This window comes from Oncorhynchus clarkii, chromosome 31 (assembly GCF_045791955.1).
Source record: "Oncorhynchus clarkii lewisi isolate Uvic-CL-2024 chromosome 31, UVic_Ocla_1.0, whole genome shotgun sequence".
NCBI lineage: Eukaryota > Metazoa > Chordata > Actinopteri > Salmoniformes > Salmonidae > Oncorhynchus > Oncorhynchus clarkii.
This window is the reverse complement of record NC_092177.1, coordinates 7485934-7497814: the sequence shown is the minus strand read 5'-3', so window position 1 is coordinate 7497814 and position 11881 is coordinate 7485934.

Genomic DNA, 11881 nt, shown 5'->3' with positions numbered 1-11881 from the left:
TAAACCAGTTGGAGTCCATTAAACCAGTTGGAGTCCATTAAACCAGTTGGAGTCCATTAAACCAGTTGGAGTTGGAGTCCATTAAACCAGTTGGAGTTGGAGTCCATTAAACCAGTTGGAGTTGGAGTCCATTAAACCAGTTGGAGTTGGAGTCCATTAAACCAGTTGGAGTCCATTAAACCAGTTGGAGTTCATTAAACCAGTTGGAGTTGGAGTCCATTAAACCAGTTGGAGTCCATTAAACCAGTTGGAGTCCATTAAACCAGTTGGAGTCCATTAAACCAGTTGGAGTTGGAGTCCATTAAACCAGTTGGAGTCCATTAAACCAGTTGGAGTCCATTAAACCAGTTGGAGTCCATTAAACCAGTTGGAGTTGAGCTTTCTGTTTCTTCTTCTCACCTGTGAACTAACATGTGACTGACGGTGTGACTGTGACTGACGGTGTGACTGACGGTGTGACTGACGGTGTGACTGTGACGGACGGTGTGACTGGCGGTGTGACTGACGGTGTGACTGTGACTGACGGTGTGACTGACGGTGTGTGACTGTGACTGACGGTGTGACTGTGACTGACGGTGTGACTGACGGTGTGTGACTGTGACTGACGGTGTGACTGTGAACTAACATGTGACTGACGGTGTGACTGTGACTGACGGTGTGTGACTGACGGTGTGACTGACGGTGTGACTGTGACTGACGGTGTGACTGACGGTGTGACTGACGGTGTGACTGTGACTGACGGTGTGACTGACGGTGTGTGACTGTGACTGACGGTGTGACTGTGACTGACGGTGTGACTGACGGTGTGTGACTGTGACTGATGGTGTGACTGTGACTGATGGTGTGTGACTGTGACTGACGGTGTGACTGTGACTGACGGTGTGTGACTGTGACTGACGGTGTGACTGTGACTGACGGTGTGTGACTGTGACTGACGGTGTGACTGTGACTGACGGTCTGACTGACGGTGTGACTGTGACTGACGGTGTGACTGACGGTGTGTGACTGTGACTGACGGTGTGACTGTGACTGACGGTGTGTGACTGACGGTGTGACTGACGGTGTGACTGTGACTGACGGTGTGACTGACGGTGTGTGACTGTGACTGACGGTGTGACTGTGACTGACGGTGTGTGACTGTGACTGACGGTGTGACTGTGACTGACGGTGTGTGACTGACGGTGTGACTGTGACTGACGGTGTGTGACTGACGGTGTGACTGTGACTGACGGTGTGTGACTGTGACTGACGGTGTGACTGTGACTGACGGTGTGACTGGCGGTGCGACTGTGACTGACGGTGTGACTGACGGTGTGACTGTGACTGACGGTGTGTGACTGACGGTGTGACTGTGACTGACGGTGTGTGACTGACGGTGTGACTGTGACTGACGGTGTGTGACTGTGACTGACGGTGTGACTGTGACTGACGGTGTGTGACTGACGGTGTGACTGTGACTGACGGTGTGTGACTGACGGTGTGACTGTGACTGACGATGTGTGACTGACGGTGCGACTGTGACTGATGGTGTGTTAAAGTTCACGTACTCACTGCTTTTCCCTGCTTGTCGTTGTCCTGCCAATAATAGATGAAGCAAGTGAGTTTTAAATCAGAGGAAGATTTCTCTCTCCATTTCTTAGGATGCAGTTTTCTACATGTATTATAATGTTGTCAGGTGTACATATAGAATGTCCATATGATGAAGAATCGTATTTTGAATTAAAATAAATGTCTAGTACATAGCTTATTTTAAGATTTTAACAAGATATTTTATTGTTTCATAATTTAAAGAGATGAATGTATACAATGACGTAATGCAAATGTCTCCCAAATAAACTTGATCATGTTCCATTTTGGTCAAAGTCTTCTCAATGGTCAACTTCTTCTCATTGGTCATAGTCTTCTCATTGGTCATAGTCTTCTCACTGGTCAAAGTCTTCTCACTGGTCAAACCCTTCTCACTGGTCAGAGCCTTCTTATTAGTCAAACACTTCTCACTGGTCAGAGCCTTCTCATTGGTCAAAGCCTTTTCACTGGTCAGAGCCTTCTCATTGGTCAAAGCCATTTCACTGGTCAGAGCCTTCTCATTGGTCAAAGCCTTTTCACTGGTCAGAGCCTTCTCATTGGTCAAAGCCTTTTCACTGGTCAGAGCCTTCTCATTGGTCAAAGCCTTCTCACAAGGGTCATTAACTTCTTGATCCTACTTGAGACGCAGATGTCTCAACTAGGCACCTGGAAATGCAAATGCGCTACGCTAAATGCTAAATGTACTCGTTAAAACTCAAACCTTAATCAAAATTCACATACAGGGTATTGAATTAAAGCTACACTCGTTGTGAACCTAGCCAACAAGTCAGATTTTTAAAATGCTTTTCGGCGAAAGCATGAGAAGCTATTATCTGATAGCATGCAACACCTCAAAATGCCTGAATGCGACGTAAACAAAGACTTTGCTTATCCGGCGCTACACAAAACGCAGAAATAAAATATAAAACATTCATTACCTTTGACGAGCTTCTTTCTTGGCACTCCTATATGCCCCATAAACATCACTATTGGGTCTTTTTTTCGTTTAAATCGGTCCATATATACCCAAAATAGCTTTCTATGGAAGCTGTGTCATTCAGAAAAAAACATCGTTTTTAAACGCTGCGTCATTTTTTAAAATTAAAAAGGTCGACGATAAACTTTCACAAAACACTTCGAAATACTTTTGTAATCCAACTTTAGGTGTTAGTAAACGTTTATAATCTGTCAAAATGATTACAGGGCGATGTATATTCAATAGCTCCTCGTCTGCAAATCAATGGCTGCCAATGTGCACATTCAAACCATCCTGGTGGAGACCGGAAGAAACGGAATCCTGTTAGTTGGATTTTCCAACAAAAAAGTCAATTGAAAATGACGACAATGGCGACATCGTGTGGAATCTGTATGAATTGCATGCAGATCCATAATTAATTTTGTGCTCTTTTAACAACCCATGAAAGTGACTTATGGAAATTATTTTTAGCTTTCAGAGAGCAGTTTTTCTTGCGTTTTTCAATGAAACACACGATCTGTTATAGTCACAGCCGTGATTTAACCAGTTTTAGAAACTTCAGAATGTTTTCTATCCACACATACTAATCATATGCATATACTATATTCCTGGCATGAGTAGCAGGACGCTGAAAAGTTGCGCGATTTTTAACAGAATGTTCGAAAAAGGAAGGGGTAGACTTAAGAGGTTTTAATAAACTGTAACACACATTTTTTTCCATTGACCAAGCCAGTGATGAAGGCAGTGCTAAGCTGGGATAAAGAGCTCGTATACTTGCATCCCAAATCGTATCCTATTCCCTATATAGTGCACTACTTTTGACTGGGGCCTATAGGGCTCTGGTCAAAAGTAGTGCACTATATAGGGAATAGGGTGCAATTTGGGACATGGTCATAGCGTACCACTTTTCCACTCTGTGTTCATGGGGAACAATAGAACCATTGACATGTTGTTACCTAGGCCATGCCATAATCATGGCTGAGCAAGTCATTCCTTAAGCAAGGTTCAGCGCACTCACACAGCACACAGACATCTAGACCTGAGGTACAGTAGAGCTAATGAAGCACCATATAAGATACAGTACATTCCAATACTCTTTAACTATACCACACAGGATACGTTTGTTACGCCACCTGGCCATAGAGAGGCTTTTATTCTCTATTTTGGTTAGGCCAGGGTGTGACTAGGGTGGGCATTCTAGGTTCTTTATTTCTATGTTTTCTATTTCTTTGTTTTTTGGCTGAGTGTGGTTCCCCAATCAGAGGCAGTTGTCTATCGTTGTGTCTGATTGGGAATCATACTTAGGCAGCCTTTTTCTCCACCTGTGTTTGGTGGGTAGTTATTTTCTGTTTAGTGTTTTCTGCACCTGACAGAACTGTTTCGTTTTTTTTTTCACTTTGTTATTTTGTTCGAGTAATAAAGAATCGTGAACACTTTCCACGCTGCGTTTTGGTCCATGCTTTCCGACGAGAGACGTTACAACGTTCCAATACTCTACTGTTTAATTACACCATACAGGATACATTCAAATATACTACTCTTTCATTTACATATTTGATTAAATGTCAGCAGCTGTGAAGAAACTGAGTTTAAATGTATTTGACTAAAGTATATGTAAACTCCCCGACATCAACTGTGTGTGCTTCCATGAACATAGGCCCCCACATGGGGGGGTCAGACGGTTCATTAGGCCTTCCATACAGTACCATTCATAAAAATGCATGTTAAACATGTGTTGGGGAGTAGTTATATACATGTAGTTGATCTAGTAATTTAACTACATTTTGCAGTAGCTTGGTGGTAGTTGAACTACATTCAGATCTTGGTAGTGTAGTGTTGCCATGTAGCGATGTAGCTAACTACTGGAACTACACACTACTGTTTTACCATGTAGCGGTGTAGCTTACTACTGGAACTACACACTGCTGTTTTACCATGTAGCTAACTACTGGAACTACACACTGCTGTTTTACCATGTAGCGGTGTAGCTAACTACTGGAACTATACAGTACTGTTTTACCATGTAGCGGTGTAGCTAACTACTGGAACTACACACTACTGTTTTACCATGTAGCTAACTACTGGAACTACACACTACTGTTTAACCATGTAGCTAACTACTGGAACTACACACTACTGTTTTACCAGGTAGCGGTGTAGCTAACTACTGGAACTACACACTACTGTTTTACCATGTAGCGGTGTAGCTAAGTACTGGAACTACACACTGCTGTTTTACCATGTAGCTGACTACTGGAACTACACACTACTGTTTTACCATGTAGCTAACTACTGGAACTACACACTACTGTTTTACCATGTAGCGGTGTAGCTAACTACTGGAACTACACACTACTGTTTTACCATGTAGCGGTGTAGCTAACTACTGGAACTACACACTACTGTTTTACCATGTAGTGGTGTAGCTAACTACTGGAACTACACACTACTGTTTTACCATGTAGCGGTGTAGCTAACTACTGAAACAACACACTACTGTTTTACCATGTAGCTAACTACTGGAACTACACACTACTGTTTTACCATGTAGCGGTGTAGCTAACTACTGGAACTAAACACTACTGTTTTACCATGTAGCTGACTACTGGAACTAAACACTACTGTTTTACCATGTAGCGGTGTAGCTAACTACTGGAACTACACACTACTGTTTTACCATGTAGCGGTGTAGCTGACTACTGGAACTACACACTACTGTTTTACCATGTAGCGGTGTAGCTAACTACTGGAACTACACACTGCTGTTTTACCATGTAGCGGTGTAGCTAACTACTGGAACTACACACTGCTGTTTTACCATGTAGCGGTGTAGCTAACTACTGGAACTACACACTACTGTTTTACCATGTAGCTGACTACTGGAACTACACACTACTGTTTTACCATGTAGCGGTGTAGCTAACTACAGGAACTACACACTACTGTTTTACCATGTAGCGGTGTAGCTAACTACTGGAACTACACACTGCTGTTTTACCATGTAGCTGACTACTGGAACTACACACTACTGTTTTACCATGTAGCGGTGTAGCTAACTACTGGAACTACACAGTACTGTTTTACCATGTAGTGGTGTAGCTAACTACTGGAACTACACACTACTGTTTTACCATGTAGCGGTGTAGCTAACTACTGAAACAACACACTACTGTTTTACCATGTAGCTAACTACTGGAACTACACACTACTGTTTTACCATGTAGCGGTGTAGCTAACTACTGGAACTAAACACTACTGTTTTACCATGTAGCTGACTACTGGAACTAAACACTACTGTTTTACCATGTAGCGGTGTAGCTAACTACTGGAACTACACACTACTGTTTTACCATGTAGCGGTGTAGCTAACTACTGGAACTACACACTACTGTTTAACCATGTAGCTGACTACTGGAACTACACACTACTGTTTTACCATGTAGCGGTGTAGCTGACTACTGGAACTACACACTACTGTTTTACCATGTAGCACACTACTGTTTAACCATGTAGCTAACTACTGGTGTAGCTAACTACTGGAACTACACACTACTGTTTAACCATGTAGCTGACTACTGGAACTACACACTACTGTTTTACCATGTAGCGGTGTAGCTGACTACTGGAACTACACACTACTGTTTTACCATGTAGCGGTGTAGCTAACTACTGGAACTACACACTACTGTTTTACCATGTAGCTAACTACTGGAACTACACACTACTGTTTTACCATGTAGCGGTGTAGCTAACTACTGGAACTACACACTACTGTTTTACCATGTAGCTAACTACTGGAACTACACACTACTGTTTTACCATGTAGCGGTGTAGCTAACTACTGGAACTACACACTACTGTTTTACCATGTAGCTAACTACTGGAACTACACACTACTGTTTTACCATGTAGCGGTGTAGCTAACTACTGGAACTACACACTACTGTTTTACCATGTAGCTAACTACTGGAACTACACACTACTGTTTTACCATGTAGCGGTGTAGCTAACTACTGGAACTACACACTACTGTTTTACCATGTAGCTAACTACTGGAACTACACACTACTGTTTTACCATGTAGCGGTGTAGCTAACTACTGGAACTATACACTACTGTTTTACCAGGTAGCGGTGTAGCTAACTACTGGAACTACACACTACTGTTTTACCATGTAGCGGTGTAGCTAACTACTGGAACTACACACTACTGTTTTACCATGTAGCGGTGAAGCTAACTACTGGAACTAAACACTACTGTTTTACCATGTAGCGGTGTAGCTAACTACTGGAACTACACACTACTGTTTTACCATGTAGCGGTGTAGCTAACTACTGGAACTACACACTACTGTTTTACCATGTAGCGGTGTAGCTAACTACTGGAACTACACAATACTGTTTTACCATGTAGCTAACTACTGGAACTACACACTACTGTTTAACCATGTAGCTAACTACTGGAACTACACACTACTGTTTAACCATGTAGCTATCTACTGGAACTACACACTACTGTTTTACCATGTAGCGGTGTAGCTAACTACTGGAACTACACACTACTGTTTTACCATGTAGCGGTGTAGCTAACTACTGGAACTACACACTACTGTTTTACCATGTAGCGGTGTAGCTAACTACTGGAACTACACACTACTGTTTTACCATGTAGCGGTGTAGCTAACTACTGGAACTACACACTACTGTTTAACCATGTAGCTAACTACTGGAACTACACACTACTGTTTCACCATGTAGCGGTGTAGCTAACTACTGGAACTACACACTACTGTTTAACCATGTAGCTAACTACTGGAACTACACACTACTGTTTAACCATGTAGCTAACTACTGGAACTACACACTACTGTTTAACCATGTAGCTAACTACTGGAAGTACACACTACTGTTTTACCATGTAGCGGTGTAGCTAACTACTTCTTTTGCAAAAATATGGGTGAAGTAGGCAATAATTTCCTTTCTTTTTCAGAATCAGACCTGCTTAATTTGTAGTCTATGACATTTCAGATGTATGATATGATCATTTTTCACAAAGTCGTTTTTTTAAAGTAACTTTAGTAAACTATACTTTTCTTAAGGGGTAGCTTTAGTGTAGCTTAACTACTGCTAGTGTACGTAATTGGTAGCTTGGTGAACAATCTTTTCAGAGTAGCTTGCCCAACACTATGGTAAATACATAATTGTTGTTAGCTTCCTGTTTCCTAAATGGTGCAATATTTTACTCCTAGAAACATCCAATCCATGTATTTGAACCTTAGAGAAGCTTTGGGTCAAAACACAAGAGTTTTAGGAAAACCTGTAATAGAGTATACTATATTTCTATCTTCAAGGTTTGCAGCACGGTAGTTCTGAGGGCCATGCTCCTCGCCCTCTATTCCACTTCTCCAGCTAAACCAACTAAATCTAATGAAAAGAGTAGTATTAGAAATGACCCTGTTGTTAACTTTTAAAAGATATCGCCTCTGTACTTCAGAGGGCCACTGCCAACCTGCCATGCCCCTCTTTCTTGACTGCTCCAGCTAAACAAATAGTCTCAGCCTCCCTCAAACTTCTGTCCCTTTGAAGGTAGTACCTAACTAAAACACGCCAACATCAACACTAGGACACTGTTGTTATTTACGTCTTCAAGGTAGTTCAGAGGGCCACTGCTACTATGCAAAGCTCTTTCTCTCTCTCACTCTACTACCTAAATAAACAGTCTCAGCAGTCCCAGAAGTAGTTGGGCGGAGGGGCCTCCATTCCCGGCTGCTGATTGGACCACAGGCCCCTGAATGTCTCCATTGAGAATTTCAGGAGGAATTTGTGGAGACTCTCTCATTTCAATTCAATTCCATTTAAGGGCTTTATTGGCATGAGAAACATCTATTTACATTGTAGTAAAGTAGTTCAGGTAGTCCCAAACTGGGACTAAATAAAAACGTGATTCACAATTAATTTATTTATAATAAAAAAGTGTATATATATTATATATATTTATATATATTTAAAAAATTTTATTCTTCACATTTTCAATCACGTTAACCGTTACTCATCCAATCACATTAACCGTTACTCATCCAATCACATTAACCGTTACTCATCCAATCACATTAACCGTTACTCATCCAATCACATTAACCGTTACTCATCCAATCACGTTAACCGTTACTCATCCAATCACATTAACCGTTACTCATCCAATCACATTAACCGTTACTCATCCAATCACGTTAACCGTTACTCATCCAATCACATTAACCATTACTCATCCAATCACATTAACCGTTACTCATCCAATCACATTAACCGTTACTCATCCAATCACGTTAACCGTTACTCATCACATTAACCGTTACACATCACATAACCGTTACTCATCCAATCACATTAACCGTTACTCATCCAATCACATTAACCGTTACTCATCCAATCACATTAACCGTTACTCATCCAATCACATTAACCGTTACTCTCACAGGAAACCTTCACTCTTGCGCAGACATTTAGAAACGAAACATGACCATTTGAAAAATAAACCACAGGAGTTTTTTGAGCGAGAATAAAGACAACTTTCGAGTAGTAAGACGTGTATAAAAGCCACAGATACCATTAATTAGAAGGGGCCAGAAGAGTCTTATATGGTGAGCTACCGAGTGGCTCGGACAGGCAAGCCCCACACTATTGTGGAGGACTTCATTAATTCTTCCTGCTGCCGTGGATGTGGCTGGGACAATGCTGGGGGAAAAGGCCAAAAAAACTATACAGACAATCAAACAACACCGTTTCACGTCGCATCAGTGACACGGCAGGAGATGTTTTGAAACAGGTTAAAGTTTTCTTTACTGACCATTTTTTTCACTTGTCTGACCGCTTGCATTAATTTTTTTGAGCAAATGAACTCAAGATTACAGACAATGTCAAATGTGACATAGCGAAGCTCCTGAGTGAGTTGGGTGTACAATTACACAGGTACTTTCCCGAAACGGATTACACAATTATTATCCCTTTCATGCCCTGCCTCCAGTCCACTTACTGATATCTGAACAAGAGAGCCTCGTCAAAAATGCAACAAGCGGTTCTGTGAACACTGAATTTAATCAGAAGCCACTGCCAGATTTCTGGATAGGGCTGCGCTCAGAATATCCTGCCTTGGCAAATCGTGCTGTTAAGACACTGATGCCCTTTACAACCACGTACCGATGTGAGAGCGGATTCTTGGCCCTCACTAGCATGAAAACTAAATACAGACACAGACTGTCACACCCTGATCTGTTTCACCTGTCTTTGTGATTGTCTCCACCCCCTCCAGGTGTCGCTCATCTTCCCCATGATCCCCTGTGTATTTATACCTGTGTTCTCTGTTTGTCTGTTGCCAGTTTGTCTTGTTTGTTCAAGTCAACCAGTGTTTTTGTGTCAGCTCCTACTTTTCTCATCCTCCTGGATTTTGACCCTTGCCTGTCCTGACCCTGTACCCACCCACCTGACCACTCTGCCTGACCCTAAGCCTGAGCCTGCCTGCCGTCCTGTACCTTTGCCCCTGATTGCTGTAATAAACATTGTTACTTCGACACGGTCTGCATCTGGGTCTTACCTTGATTCCTGATACAGAGTGTGTGTTGAAAATGATTTCAGACTGAGGCTCTCTCCAATACAACCCAACGTTGCAGAGTTATGTGCATCCTTTCAAGCACACCCTTCTCATTAACCTGTGGTGAGTTATTCATCATGTTCGATGAACAAATAACGTTTTATATGTAAAATGGTTAAATAAAGAGCAAAATTATTGATTATTATGATATTATTATTTGTGCCCTGGTCCTATAAGAGCTCATTGTCACTTCCCACGAGTCGGGTTGTGACAAAAACTCACACTCATTCTTATGTTTAATAAATGTGTTGTATAGTGTTTGTGTGGGCCAGGCTTACAATGATGGCAAAAAACAACATTTGAGAGTGCGCTGACCCTGGTGCTCGAGGGGGTACAGCTGACCCTGGTGCTAGAGGGGGTACAGCTGACCCTGGTGCTAGAGGGGGTACAGCAGTTGGAGGTTGAATGTTTGAAGGGGTACGGGACTATAAAATGTTTGGGAACCACTGAACTAGGTAATAAACAAAAGTGAAATAAACAATAAAAAAATAACAGTAAACATTACACTCACAAAAGTTTCAAAAGAATAAAGACATTTTAATCATGTCATATTATGTGCAAACAAAATAAATCAACATAAATATGGGTTGTATTTACAATGGTGTTTGTTCTTCACTGGTTGACCTTTTCTTGTGGCAACAGGTCACACGATGGCATTTCACCCAATTGTTTTCTAATTCTTTGTGTCTCTCTCATTATATGTATTTCTCTTTGCCTCTCTCTCTACCACCTCTCTCTCTGCCTCTCTCTCTACCCCCTCTCTCTCTGCCTTTCTCTCTCTCCCTCTCTCTCTCTAACCCTCTCTCTCTACCCCCTCTCTCTCTGCCTCTCTCTTTCCCTCTCTCTCTGCCTCTCTCTTGACCCCCTCTCTCTCTCTGCCCCTCTCTCTCCTTCTCTCTCCCTCCCTCTCAATCTCTCCTTCTCTCTCCCTCCCTCTCTCAACCTCTCCCTCTCTCTCCCTCCCTCTCTCCTTCTCTCTCCCTCCCTCTCTCAACCTCTCCCTCTCTCCTTCTCTTTCCCTCCCACTCCCTCTCTCCTTGTCTCTCCCTCCCTCTCCCTCTCTCCTTGTCTCTCCATCCCTCTCTCAACCTCTCCCTCCCTCTCTCTCCCTCTCTCTCCCTCCCACTCCCTCTCTCCTTCTCTCTCCCCCCTCTCCCAACCTCTCCCTCTCTCTCCCTCTCTCCTTCTCTCTCTACCCCCTTCTTTCCCTCCTTGTTGCGTTCCCTGTGGTTCTGCGGTTGTGAGCCTTGTGAACTGTTAATCCTGTGCTCAGTCAGTCGGTGGGTTCATTGGTCTGTACATCACAGGATCCATGGTGGCAGTAAACGGCTCAGGGGAGAAGTGGAGGCTGGTATTATTGGGCGCTCTCCTCATCTGTGGGTTAAACCTGGAGTTTGGTAAGTGACTTTATTTCCTCTCTGTGTGGCTGTGGATAGTGTGCATTCCTGAACGTACACTAGGCTAGTGAGGTGCAGGAAGAGATTAGTAGATGACTTACTGTGAACTTTGATGGCATTTCTTTTGTTAGTTACATTACTTTTCACCTCATGCTGTCTGTCTGTATTGTAAATTCCATGCAGGACATTCCTGTCATTGCCAAAGTATGTTTACCAATAGCAAATCAACATTAGACTCTTCATGTTGCATTAACCTGAAGCATACTGTGCTTGTGACTATGGTTATGTGTATTTC